Genomic DNA, 14,513 nt, shown 5'->3' with positions numbered 1-14,513 from the left:
TTTCGGGGTTTCACACCTCTTCAGCCAGGATAGCTTGATTCCAGTGGCATGGAGAGCACAGGACTCACGTCTGAGCATACCCGTCCCACTCCGGGTGACAAATGCAAACAGAATGCAGAACAATGTCATACATTCACCCCAGTACAGAGACCTGGGCCTAAATCCATCATTTTTTTGCTCACCATGCCATTCCAGTTTGAACCCAGCAATATGCAAATCAGTCTTGACCCTGTGCCCAATGGAAACAGTCCAGCCCGAAACAAGCATCCTAGGACTGGTTTCGGGGTTTCACCCCTCTTCAGCCAGGATAGCTTGATTTCAGTGGCATGGAGAGCACGGGACTCACGTCTGAGCATACCCGTCCCACTCGGGGTGACAAATGCAAAAAGAACTATTGATGGACAGAATGCAGAACAATGTCATACATTCACCCCAGTACAGAGATCTGGGCCTAATTCCATCGTTTTTTTGCTCACCATGCCATTCCAGTTTGGACCCAGCCATATGCAAATCAGTCTTGACCCTGTGCCCAATGGGAATACTCCAGCCCGAACTGCCAGGCCAGGTCCTCCCTGGACTGGAAACAAGCATCCTAGGACCGGTTTCGGGGTTTCACTCCTCTTCAGCCAGGATAGCTTGATTCCAGTGGCATGGAGAGCATAGGACTCACGTCTGAGCATACCCGTCCCACTCGGGGTGACAAATGCAAAAAGAACTATTGATGGACAGAATGCAGAACAATGTCATACATTCACCCCAGTACAGAGATCTTGGCCTAAATCCATCGTTTTTTTGCTCACCATGCCATTCCAGTTTGGGCCCAGCCATATGCAAATCGGTCTTGACCCTGTGCCCAATGGGAACAGTCCAACCCGAACTGCCAGGCCAGGTCCTCCCTGGACTGGAAACATGCATCCTAGTACCGGTTTCGGGGTTTCACCCCTCTTCAGCCAGGATAGCTTGATTCCAGTGGCATGGAAAGCACGGGACTCACGTCTGAGCATACCCGTCCCACTCGGGGTGACGAATGCAAAAAGAACTATGGATGGACAGAATGCAGAACAATGTCATACATTCACCCCAGTACAGAGATCTGGGCCTAAATCCATCGTTTTTTTGCTCACCATGCCATTCCAGTTTGGACCCAGCCATATGCAAATCAGTCTTGACCCTGTGCCGAATGGAAACAGTCCAGCTCGAACTGCCAGGCCAGGTCCTCCCTGGACTGGAAACAAGCATCCTAGGTCCGGCTTCGGGGTTTCACCCCTCTTCAGCCAGGATAGCTTGATTCCAGTGGCATGGCATGGAGAGCATGGGACTCACGTCTGAGCATACCCGTCCCACTCGGGGTGACAAATGCAAAAAGAACTATTGATGGACAGAATGCCGAACAATGTCATACATTCACCCCAGTACAGATATCTGGGCTTAAATCCATCATTTTTTTGCTCACCATGCCATTCCAGTTTGGACCCAGCCATATGCAAATCAGTCTTGACCCTGTGCCCAATGGAAACAGTCCAGCCCGAACTGCCAGGCCAGGTCCTCCCTGGACTGGAAACAAGCATCCTAGGACTGGTTTCGGGGTTTCACCCCTCTTCAGCCAGGATAGCTTGATTCCAGTGGCATGGAGAGCACGGGACTCACGTCTGAGCATATCCGTCCCACTCGGGGGGACAAATGCAAAAAGAACTATTGATGGACAGAATGCAGAACAATGTCATACATTCACCCCAGTACAGAGATCTGGGTCTAAATCCATCGTTTTTTTGCTCACCATGCCATTCCAGTTTGGACCCAGCCATATGCAAATTATTCTTGACCCAGTTCCCAATTGGAACAGTCCAGCCCGAGCTGCCAGGCCAGGTCCTCCCTGGACTGGAAACAAGCATCCTAGGACCGGTTTCGGGGTTTCACTCCTCTTCAGCCAGGATAGCTTGATTCCAGTGGCATGGAGAGCACGGGACTCACGTCTGAGCATACCCGTCCCACTCCGAGTGACAAATGCAAAAAGAACTATTGATGGACAGAATGCAGAACAATGTCATACATTAACCCCAGTACAGAGATCTGGGCCTAAATCCATCGTTTTTTTGCTCTCCATGCCATTCCAGTTTGGACCCAGCCATATGCAAATCAGTCTTGACCCTGTGCCGAATGGAAACAGTCCAGCCCGAACTGCCAGGCCAGGTCCTCCCTGGACTGGAAACAAGCATCCTAGGACCGGTTTCGGGGTTTCACCCCTCTTCAGCCAGGATAGCTTGATTCCAGTGGCATGGAGAGCACGGGACTCACGTCTGAGCATACCCGTCCCACTCGGGGTGACAAATGCAAAAAGAACTATTGATGGACAGAATACCGAACAATGTCATACATTCACCCCAGTACAGAGATCTGGGCTTAAATCCATCATTTTTTTGCTCACCATGCCATTCCAGTTTGGACCCAGCCATATGCAAATCAGTCTTGACCCTGTGCCCAATGGAAACAGTCCAGCCCGAACTGCCAGGCCAGGTCCTCCCTGGACTGGAAACAAGCATCCTAGGACTGGTTTCGGGGTTTCACCCCTCTTCAGCCAGGATAGCTTGATTTCAGTGGCATGGAGAGCACGGGACTCACGTCTGAGCATATCCGTCCCACTCGGGGGGACAAATGCAAAAAGAACTATTGATGGACAGAATGCAGAACAATGTCATACATTCACCCCAGTACAGAGATCTGGGTCTAAATCCATCATTTTTTTGCTCACCATGCCATTCCAGTTTGGACCCAGCCATATGCAAATTATTCTTGACCCAGTGCCCAATTGGAACAGTCCAGCCCGAGCTGCCAGGCCAGGTCCTCCCTGGACTGGAAACAAGCATCCTAGGACCGGTTTCGGGGTTTCACCCCTCTTCAGCCAGGATAGCTTGATTCCAGTGGCATGGAGAGCACAGGACTCACGTCTGAGCATACCCGTCCCACTCCGGGTGACAAATGGCAAAAGAACTATTGATGGACAGAATGCAGAACAATGTCATACATTCACCCCAGTACAGAGATCTGGGCCTAAACCCATAGTTTTTTTGCTCATCATGCCATTCCAGTTTGGACCCAGCCATATGCAAATCAGTCTTGACCCTGTGCCGAATGGAAACAGTCCAGCCCGAACTGCCAGGCCAGGTCCTCCCTGGACTGGAAACAAGCATCCTAGGACCGGTTTCGGGGTTTCACCCCTCTTCAGCCAGGATAGCTTGATTCCAGTAGCATGGAGAGCACGGGACTCACGTCTGAGCATACCCGAACCACTCGGGGTGCCAAATGTAAAAAGAGCTATTGATGGACAGAATGCAGAACAATGTCATACATTCACCCCAGTACAGAGATCTCGGCATAAATGCATGTGTTTTTTTACTCACCATGCCATTCCAGTTTGGACCAAGCCATGTGCAAATCAGTCTATATCCTGTGACCAATGGGAACAGTCCAGCCCGAGCTGCCAGGCCACGTCCTCCCTGGACAGGAAAAAAGCATCCTAGGGCCTGTTTCGGGGTTTCACCCCTCTTCAGCCAGGATAGCTTGATTCCAGTGGCATGGAGAGCACGCGACTCACGTCTGAGCATACCCGTCCCACTCGGGGTGACAAATGCAAAAAGAACTATTGATGGACAGAATGCAGAACAAAGTCTTACATTCACCCCAGTACAGAGATCTGGGCCTAAATCCATCGTTTTTTTGCTCAACATGCCATTCCAGTTTGGACCCAGTCATATGCAAATCAGTCTTGATTCTGTGCCCAATGGGAACAGTCCAGCCCAAACTGCCAGGCCAGTTCCTCCCTGGACTGGAAACAAGCATCCTAGGACCGGTTTCGGAGTTTCACCCCTCTTCAGCCAGAATAGCTTGATTCCAGTGGCATGGAGAGCACGGGACTCACGTCTGAGCATACCCGTCCCACTCGGGGTGACAAATGCAAAAAGAACTATTGATGGACAGAATGCAGAACAATGTCATACATTCACCCCAGTACAGAGATCTGGGCCTAAATCCATCGTTTTTTTGCTCACCATGCCATTCCAGTTTGGACCCAGCCATATGCAAATCAGTCTTGACCCTGTGCCCAATGGGAACAGTCCAGCCCGAGCTGCCAGGCCAGGTCCTCCCTGGACTGGAAACAAGCATCCTAGGACCGGTTTCGGGGTTTCACCCCTCTTCAGCCAGGATAGCTTGATTCCAGTGGCATGGAGAGCACGGGACTCACGTCTGAGCATACCCGTCCCACTCGGGGTGACGAATGCAAAAAGAACTATGGATGGACAGAATGCAGAACAATGTCATACATTCACCCCAGTACAGAGATCTGGGCCTAAATCCATCGTTTTTTTGCTCACCATGCCATTCCAGTTTGGACCCAGCCATATGCAAATGAGTCTTGACCCTGTGCCGAATGGAATCAGTCCAGCCCGAACTGCCAGGCCAGGTCCTCCCTGGACTGGAAACAAGCGTCCTAGGACCGGTTTTGGGGTTTCACCCCTCTTCAGCCAGGATAGCTTGATTCAAGTGGCATGGAGAGCACGGGACTCACGTCTGAGCATACCCTTCCCACTCGGGGTGACAAATGCAAAAAGAAGAACTATTGATGGACAGAATGCCGAACAATGTCATACATTCACCCCAGTACAGAGATCTGGGCTTAAATCCATCGTTTTTTTGCTCACCATGCCATTCCAGTTTGGACCCAGCCATATGCAAATCAGTCTTGACCCTGTGCCGAATGGAAACAGTCCAGCCCGAACTGCCAGGCCAGGTCCTCCCTGGACTGGAAACAAGCATTCTAGGACCGGTTTCGGGGTTTCACCCCTCTTCAGCCAGGATAGCTTGATTCCAGTAGCATGGAGAGCACGGGACTCACGTCTGAGCATACCCGTCCCACTCGGGGTGCCAAATGTAAAAAGAACTATTGATGGACAGAATGCAGAACAATGTCATACATTCACCCCAGTACAGAGATCTGGGCCTAAATCCATCGTTTTTTTGCTCACCATGCCATTCCAGTTTGAGCCCAGCAATATGCAAATCAGTCTTGACCCTGTGCCCAATGGAAACAGTCCAGCCCGAACTGCCAGGCCAGATCCTCCCTGGACTGGAAACAAGCATCTTAGGACCGGTTTCGGGGTTTCACCCCTCTTCAGCCAGGATAGCTTGATTCCAGTGGCATGGAGAGCACGGGACTCACGTCTGAGCATACCCGTCCCACTCGGGGTGACAAATGCAAAAAGAACTATTGATGGACAGAATGCAGAACAATGTCATACATTCACCCCAGTACAGAGATCTGGGCCTAAATGCATGTGTTTTTTTACTCACCATGCCATTCCAGTTTGGACCCAGCCATATGCAAATCAGTCTATACCCTGTGACCAATGGGAACAGTCCAGCCCGAGCTGCCAGGCCAGGTCCTCCCTGGACTGGAAAAAAGCATCCTAGGACCTGTTTTGGGGTTTCACCCCTCTTCAGCCAGGATAGCTTGATTCCAGTGGCATGGAGAGCACGCGACTCACGTCTGAGCATACCCGTCCCACTCGGGGTGACAAATGCAAAAAGAACTATTGATGGACAGAATGCAGAACAAAGTCTTACATTCACCCCAGTACGGAGATCTGGGCCTAAATCCATCGTTTTTTTGCTCAACATGCCATTCCAGTTTGGACCCAGTCATATGCAAATCAGTCTTGATTCTGTGCCCAATGGGAACAGTCCAGCCCAAACTGCCAGGCCAGTTCCTCCCTGGACTGGAAACAAGCATCCTAGGACCGGTTTCGGAGTTTCACCCCTCTTCAGCCAGAATAGCTTGATTCCAGTGGCATGGAGAGCACGGGACTCACGTCTGAGCATACCCGTCCCACTCGGGGTGACGAATGCAAAAAGAACTATGGATGGACAGAATGCAGAACAATGTCATACATTCACCCCAGTACAGAGATCTGGGCCTAAATCCATCGTTTTTTTGCTCACCATGCCATTCCAGTTTGGACCCAGCCATATGCAAATCAGTCTTGACCCTGTGCCGAATGGAAACAGTCCAGCTCGAACTGCCAGGCCAGGTCCTCCCTGGACTGGAAACAAGCATCCTAGGTCCGGCTTCGGGGTTTCACCCCTCTTCAGCCAGGATAGCTTGATTCCAGTGGCATGGAGAGCACGGGACTCACGTCTGAGCATACCCGTCCCACTCGGGGTGAAAAATGCAAAAAGAACTATTGATGGACAGAATGCCGAACAATGTCATACATTCACCCCAGTACAGAGATCTGGGCTTAAATCCATCATTTTTTTGCTCACCATGCCATTCCAGTTTGGACCCAGCCATATGCAAATCAGTCTTGACCCTGTGCCCAATGGAAACAGTCCAGCCCGAACTGCCAGGCCAGGTCCTCCCTGGACTGGAAACAAGCATCCTAGGACTGGTTTCGGGGTTTCACCCCTCTTCAGCCAGGATAGCTTGATTCCAGTGGCATGGAGAGCACGGGACTCACGTCTGAGCATATCCGTCCCACTCGGGGGGAGAAATGCAAAAAGAACTATTGATGGACAGAATGCAGAACAATGTCATACATTCACCCCAGTACAGAGATCTGGGCCTAAATCCATCGTTTTTTTGCTCACCATGCCATTCCAGTTTGGACCCAGCCATATGCAAATCAGTCTTGACCCTGTGCCGAATGGAAACAGTCCAGCCCGAACTGCCAGGCCAGGTCCTCCCTGGACTGGAAACAAGCGTCCTAGGACCGGTTTTGGGGTTTCACCCCTCTTCAGCCAGGATAGCTTGATTCCAGTGGCATGGAGAGCACGGGACTCACATCTGAGCATATCCGTCCCACTCGGGGTGAAAAATGCAAAAAGAACTATTGATGGACAGAATGCAGAACAATGTCATTCATTCACCCCAGTACAGAGATCTTGGCCCAAATCCATATTTTTTGCTCACCATGCCATTCCAGTTTGGGCCCAGCCATATGCAAATCAGTCTTGACCCTGTGCCCAATGGGAACAGTCCAACTCGAACTGCCAGGCCAGGTCCTCCCTGGACTGGAAACATGCATCCTAGGACCGGTTTCGAGGTTTCACCCCTCTTCAGCCAGGATAGCTTGATTCCAGTGGCATGGAGAGCACGGGACTCACATCTGAACATACCCGTCCCACTCAGGGTGACAAATGTAAAAAGAACTGTTGATGGACAGAATGCAGAACAATGTCATACATTCACCCCAGTACAGAGATCTGGGCCTAAATCCATCGTTTTTTTGCTCACCATGCCATTCCAGTTTGGACCCAGCCATATGCAAATCAGTCTTGACCCTGTGCCGAATGGAAACAGTCCGGCCCGAACTGCCAGGCCAGGTCCTCCCTGGACTGGAAACAAGCATCCTAGGACCGGTTTTGGGGTTTCACCCCTCTTCAGCCAGGATAGCTTGATTTCAGTGGCATGGAGAGTACGGGACTCACGTCTGAGCATACCCGTCCCACTCGGGGTGACAAATGCAAAAATAACTATTGATGTACAGAATGCAGAACAATATCTTACATTCACCCCAGTACAGAGATCTGGGCCTAAATCCATCGTTTTTTTGCTCACCATGCCATTCCAGTATGGACCCAGCCATATGCAAATTATTCTTGACCCAGTGCCCAATTGGAACAGTCCAGCCCGAGCTGCCAGGCCAGGTCCTCCCTGGACTGGAAACAAGCATCCTAGGACCGGTTTCGGGGTTTCACCCCTCTTCAGCCAGGATAGCTTGATTCCAGTGGCATGGACAGCACGGGACTCACGTCTGAGCATACCCGTCCCACTCGGGGTGACAAATGCAAAAAGAACTATGGATGGACAGAATGAAGAACAATGTCATACATTCACCCGAGTACAGAGATCTGGGCCTAAATCCATCGTTTTTTTGCTCACCATGCCATTACAGTTTGGACCCAGCCAGATGCAAATCAGTCTTGACCCTGTGCAGAATGGAAACAGTCCAGCCCGAACTGCCAGGCCAGGTCCTCCCTGGACTGGAAACAAGCATCCTAGGACCAGTTTTGAGGTTTCACCCCTCTTCAGCCAGGATAGCTTGATTCCAGTGGCATGGAGAGCACGGGACTCACGTCTGAGCATACCCGTCCCACTCGGGGTGACAAATGCAAAAAGAACTATTGATGGACAGAATGCCGAACAACGTCATACATTCACCCCAGTACAGAGATCTGGGCTTAAATCCATAGTTTTTTTGCTCACCATGCCATTCCAGTTTGGACCCAGCCATATGCAAATCAGTCTTGACCCTGTGCCCAATGGAAACAGTCCAGCCCGAACTGCCAGGCCAGGTCCTCCCTGGACTGGAAACAAGCATCCTAGGACTGGTTTCGGGGTTTCACCCCTCTTCAGCCAGGATAGCTTGATTCCAGTGGCATGGAGAACACGGGACTCACGTCTGAGCATACCCGTCCCACTCGGGGTGACAAATGCAAAAATAACTATTGATGGACAGAATGCAGAACAATGTCTTACATTCACCCCAGTACAGAGATCTGGGCCTAAATCCATCGTTTTTTTGCTCACCATGCCATTCCAGTTTGGACCCAGCCATATGCAAATTATTCTTGACCCAGTGCCCAATTGGAACAGTCCAGCCCGAGCTGCCAGGCCAGGTCCTCCCTGGACTGGAAACATGCATCCTAGTACCGGTTTCGGGGTTTCACCCCTCTTCAGCCAGGATAGCTTGATTCCAGTGGCATGGAAAGCACGGGACTCACGTCTAAGCATACCCGTCCCACTCGGGGTGACAAATGCAAAAAGAACTATTGATGGACAGAATGCCGAACAATGTCATACATTCACCCCAGTACAGAGATCTGGGCTTAAATCCATCATTTTTTTGCTCACCATGCCATTCCAGTTTGGACCCAGCCATATGCAAATCAGTCTTGACCCTGTGCCCAATGGAAACAGTCCAGCCCGAACTGCCAGGCCAGGTCCTCCCTGGACTGGAAACAAGCATCCTAGGACTGGTTTCGGGGTTTCACCCCTCTTCAGCCAGGATAGCTTGATTTCAGTGGCATGGAGAGCACGGGATTCACGTCTGAGCATATCCGTCCCACTCGGGGGGACAAATGCAAAAAGAACTATTGATGGACAGAATGCAGAACAATGTCATACATTCACCCCAGTACAGAGATCTGGGTCTAAATCCATTGTTTTTTTGCTCACCATGCCATTCCAGTTTGGACCCAGCCATATGCAAATTATTCTTGACCAAGTGCCCAATTGGAACAGTCCAGCCCGAGCTGCCAGGCCAGGTCCTCCCTGGACTGGAAACAAGCATCCTAGGACCGGTTGCGGGGTTTCACACCTCTTCAGCCAGGATAGCTTGATTCCAGTGGCATGGAGAGCACAGGACTCACGTCTGAGCATACCCGTCCCACTCCGGGTGACAAATGCAAACAGAATGCAGAACAATGTCATACATTCACCCCAGTACAGAGACCTGGGCCTAAATCCATCATTTTTTTGCTCACCATGCCATTCCAGTTTGAACCCAGCAATATGCAAATCAGTCTTGACCCTGTGCCCAATGGAAACAGTCCAGCCCGAAACAAGCATCCTAGGACTGGTTTCGGGGTTTCACCCCTCTTCAGCCAGGATAGCTTGATTTCAGTGGCATGGAGAGCACGGGACTCACGTCTGAGCATACCCGTCCCACTCGGGGTGACAAATGCAAAAAGAACTATTGATGGACAGAATGCAGAACAATGTCATACATTCACCCCAGTACAGAGATCTGGGCCTAATTCCATCGTTTTTTTGCTCACCATGCCATTCCAGTTTGGACCCAGCCATATGCAAATCAGTCTTGACCCTGTGCCCAATGGGAATACTCCAGCCCGAACTGCCAGGCCAGGTCCTCCCTGGACTGGAAACAAGCATCCTAGGACCGGTTTCGGGGTTTCACTCCTCTTCAGCCAGGATAGCTTGATTCCAGTGGCATGGAGAGCATAGGACTCACGTCTGAGCATACCCGTCCCACTCGGGGTGACAAATGCAAAAAGAACTATTGATGGACAGAATGCAGAACAATGTCATACATTCACCCCAGTACAGAGATCTTGGCCTAAATCCATCGTTTTTTTGCTCACCATGCAATTCCAGTTTGGGCCCAGCCATATGCAAATCGGTCTTGACCCTGTGCCCAATGGGAACAGTCCAACCCGAACTGCCAGGCCAGGTCCTCCCTGGACTGGAAACATGCATCCTAGTACCGGTTTCGGGGTTTCACCCCTCTTCAGCCAGGATAGCTTGATTCCAGTGGCATGGAAAGCACGGGACTCACGTCTGAGCATACCCGTCCCACTCGGGGTGACGAATGCAAAAAGAACTATGGATGGACAGAATGCAGAACAATGTCATACATTCACCCCAGTACAGAGATCTGGGCCTAAATCCATCGTTTTTTTGCTCACCATGCCATTCCAGTTTGGACCCAGCCATATGCAAATCAGTCTTGACCCTGTGCCGAATGGAAACAGTCCAGCTCGAACTGCCAGGCCAGGTCCTCCCTGGACTGGAAACAAGCATCCTAGGTCCGGCTTCGGGGTTTCACCCCTCTTCCGCCAGGATAGCTTGATTCCAGTGGCATGGCATGGAGAGCATGGGACTCACGTCTGAGCATACCCGTCCCACTCGGGGTGACAAATGCAAAAAGAACAATTGATGGACAGAATGCCGAACAATGTCATACATTCACCCCAGTACAGATATCTGGGCTTAAATCCATCATTTTTTTGCTCACCATGCCATTCCAGTTTGGACCCAGCCATATGCAAATCAGTCTTGACCCTGTGCCCAATGGAAACAGTCCAGCCCGAACTGCCAGGCCAGGTCCTCCCTGGACTGGAAACAAGCATCCTAGGACTGGTTTCGGGGTTTCACCCCTCTTCAGCCAGGATAGCTTGATTCCAGTGGCATGGAGAGCACGGGACTCACGTCTGAGCATATCCGTCCCACTCGGGGGGACAAATGCAAAAAGAACTATTGATGGACAGAATGCAGAACAATGTCATACATTCACCCCAGTACAGAGATCTGGGTCTAAATCCATCGTTTTTTTGCTCACCATGCCATTCCAGTTTGGACCCAGCCATATGCAAATTATTCTTGACCCAGTTCCCAATTGGAACAGTCCAGCCCGAGCTGCCAGGCCAGGTCCTCCCTGGACTGGAAACAAGCATCCTAGGACCGGTTTCGGGGTTTCACTCCTCTTCAGCCAGGATAGCTTGATTCCAGTGGCATGGAGAGCACGGGACTCACGTCTGAGCATACCCGTCCCACTCCGAGTGACAAATGCAAAAAGAACTATTGATGGACAGAATGCAGAACAATGTCATACATTAACCCCAGTACAGAGATCTGGGCCTAAATCCATCGTTTTTTTGCTCTCCATGCCATTCCAGTTTGGACCCAGCCATATGCAAATCAGTCTTGACCCTGTGCCGAATGGAAACAGTCCAGCCCGAACTGCCAGGCCAGGTCCTCCCTGGACTGGAAACAAGCATCCTAGGACCGGTTTCGGGGTTTCACCCCTCTTCAGCCAGGATAGCTTGATTCCAGTGGCATGGAGAGCACGGGACTCACGTCTGAGCATACCCGTCCCACTCGGGGTGACAAATGCAAAAAGAACTATTGATGGACAGAATACCGAACAATGTCATACATTCACCCCAGTACAGAGATCTGGGCTTAAATCCATCATTTTTTTGCTCACCATGCCATTCCAGTTTGGACCCAGCCATATGCAAATCAGTCTTGACCCTGTGCCCAATGGAAACAGTCCAGCCCGAACTGCCAGGCCAGGTCCTCCCTGGACTGGAAACAAGCATCCTAGGACTGGTTTCGGGGTTTCACCCCTCTTCAGCCAGGATAGCTTGATTTCAGTGGCATGGAGAGCACGGGACTCACGTCTGAGCATATCCGTCCCACTCGGGGGGACAAATGCAAAAAGAACTATTGATGGACAGAATGCAGAACAATGTCATACATTCACCCCAGTACAGAGATCTGGGTCTAAATCCATCATTTTTTTGCTCACCATGCCATTCCAGTTTGGACCCAGCCATATGCAAATTATTCTTGACCCAGTGCCCAATTGGAACAGTCCAGCCCGAGCTGCCAGGCCAGGTCCTCCCTGGACTGGAAACAAGCATCCTAGGACCGGTTTCGGGGTTTCACCCCTCTTCAGCCAGGATAGCTTGATTCCAGTGGCATGGAGAGCACAGGACTCACGTCTGAGCATACCCGTCCCACTCCGGGTGACAAATGGCAAAAGAACTATTGATGGACAGAATGCAGAACAATGTCATACATTCACCCCAGTACAGAGATCTGGGCCTAAACCCATAGTTTTTTTGCTCATCATGCCATTCCAGTTTGGACCCAGCCATATGCAAATCAGTCTTGACCCTGTGCCGAATGGAAACAGTCCAGCCCGAACTGCCAGGCCAGGTCCTCCCTGGACTGGAAACAAGCATCCTAGGACCGGTTTCGGGGTTTCACCCCTCTTCAGCCAGGATAGCTTGATTCCAGTAGCATGGAGAGCACGGGACTCACGTCTGAGCATACCCGAACCACTCGGGGTGCCAAATGTAAAAAGAGCTATTGATGGACAGAATGCAGAACAATGTCATACATTCACCCCAGTACAGAGATCTGGGCATAAATGCATGTGTTTTTTTACTCACCATGCCATTCCAGTTTGGACCAAGCCATGTGCAAATCAGTCTATATCCTGTGACCAATGGGAACAGTCCAGCCCGAGCTGCCAGGCCACGTCCTCCCTGGACAGGAAAAAAGCATCCTAGGGCCTGTTTCGGGGTTTCACCCCTCTTCAGCCAGGATAGCTTGATTCCAGTGGCATGGAGAGCACGCGACTCACGTCTGAGCATACCCGTCCCACTCGGGGTGACAAATGCAAAAAGAACTATTGATGGACAGAATGCAGAACAAAGTCTTACATTCACCCCAGTACAGAGATCTGGGCCTAAATCCATCGTTTTTTTGCTCAACATGCCATTCCAGTTTGGACCCAGTCATATGCAAATCAGTCTTGATTCTGTGCCCAATGGGAACAGTCCAGCCCAAACTGCCAGGCCAGTTCCTCCCTGGACTGGAAACAAGCATCCTAGGACCGGTTTCGGAGTTTCACCCCTCTTCAGCCAGAATAGCTTGATTCCAGTGGCATGGAGAGCACGGGACTCACGTCTGAGCATACCCGTCCCACTCGGGGTGACAAATGCAAAAAGAACTATTGATGGACAGAATGCAGAACAATGTCATACATTCACCCCAGTACAGAGATCTGGGCCTAAATCCATCGTTTTTTTGCTCACCATGCCATTCCAGTTTGGACCCAGCCATATGCAAATCAGTCTTGACCCTGTGCCCAATGGGAACAGTCCAGCCCGAGCTGCCAGGCCAGGTCCTCCCTGGACTGGAAACAAGCATCCTAGGACCGGTTTCGGGGTTTCACCCCTCTTCAGCCAGGATAGCTTGATTCCAGTGGCATGGAGAGCACGGGACTCACGTCTGAGCATACCCGTCCCACTCGGGGTGACGAATGCAAAAAGAACTATGGATGGACAGAATGCAGAACAATGTCATACATTCACCCCAGTACAGAGATCTGGGCCTAAATCCATCGTTTTTTTGCTCACCATGCCATTCCAGTTTGGACCCAGCCATATGCAAATGAGTCTTGACCCTGTGCCGAATGGAATCAGTCCAGCCCGAACTGCCAGGCCAGGTCCTCCCTGGACTGGAAACAAGCGTCCTAGGACCGGTTTTGGGGTTTCACCCCTCTTCAGCCAGGATAGCTTGATTCAAGTGGCATGGAGAGCACGGGACTCACGTCTGAGCATACCCGTCCCACTCGGGGTGACAAATGCAAAAAGAAGAACTATTGATGGACAGAATGCCGAACAATGTCATACATTCACCCCAGTACAGAGATCTGGGCTTAAATCCATCGTTTTTTTGCTCACCATGCCATTCCAGTTTGGACCCAGCCATATGCAAATCAGTCTTGACCCTGTGCCGAATGGAAACAGTCCAGCCCGAACTGCCAGGCCAGGTCCTCCCTGGACTGGAAACAAGCATTCTAGGACCGGTTTCGGGGTTTCACCCCTCTTCAGCCAGGATAGCTTGATTCCAGTAGCATGGAGAGCACGGGACTCACGTCTGAGCATACCCGTCCCACTCGGGGTGCCAAATGTAAAAAGAACTATTGATGGACAGAATGCAGAACAATGTCATACATTCACCCCAGTACAGAGATCTGGGCCTAAATCCATCGTTTTTTTGCTCACCATGCCATTCCAGTTTGAGCCCAGCAATATGCAAATCAGTCTTGACCCTGTGCCCAATGGAAACAGTCCAGCCCGAACTGCCAGGCCAGATCCTCCCTGGACTGGAAACAAGCATCTTAGGACCGGTTTCGGGG

Source organism: Triturus cristatus, chromosome 1_1 (assembly GCF_964204655.1).
Source record: "Triturus cristatus chromosome 1_1, aTriCri1.1, whole genome shotgun sequence".
Lineage (NCBI taxonomy): Eukaryota > Metazoa > Chordata > Amphibia > Caudata > Salamandridae > Triturus > Triturus cristatus.
Note: the sequence above shows the minus strand (reverse complement) of the source record.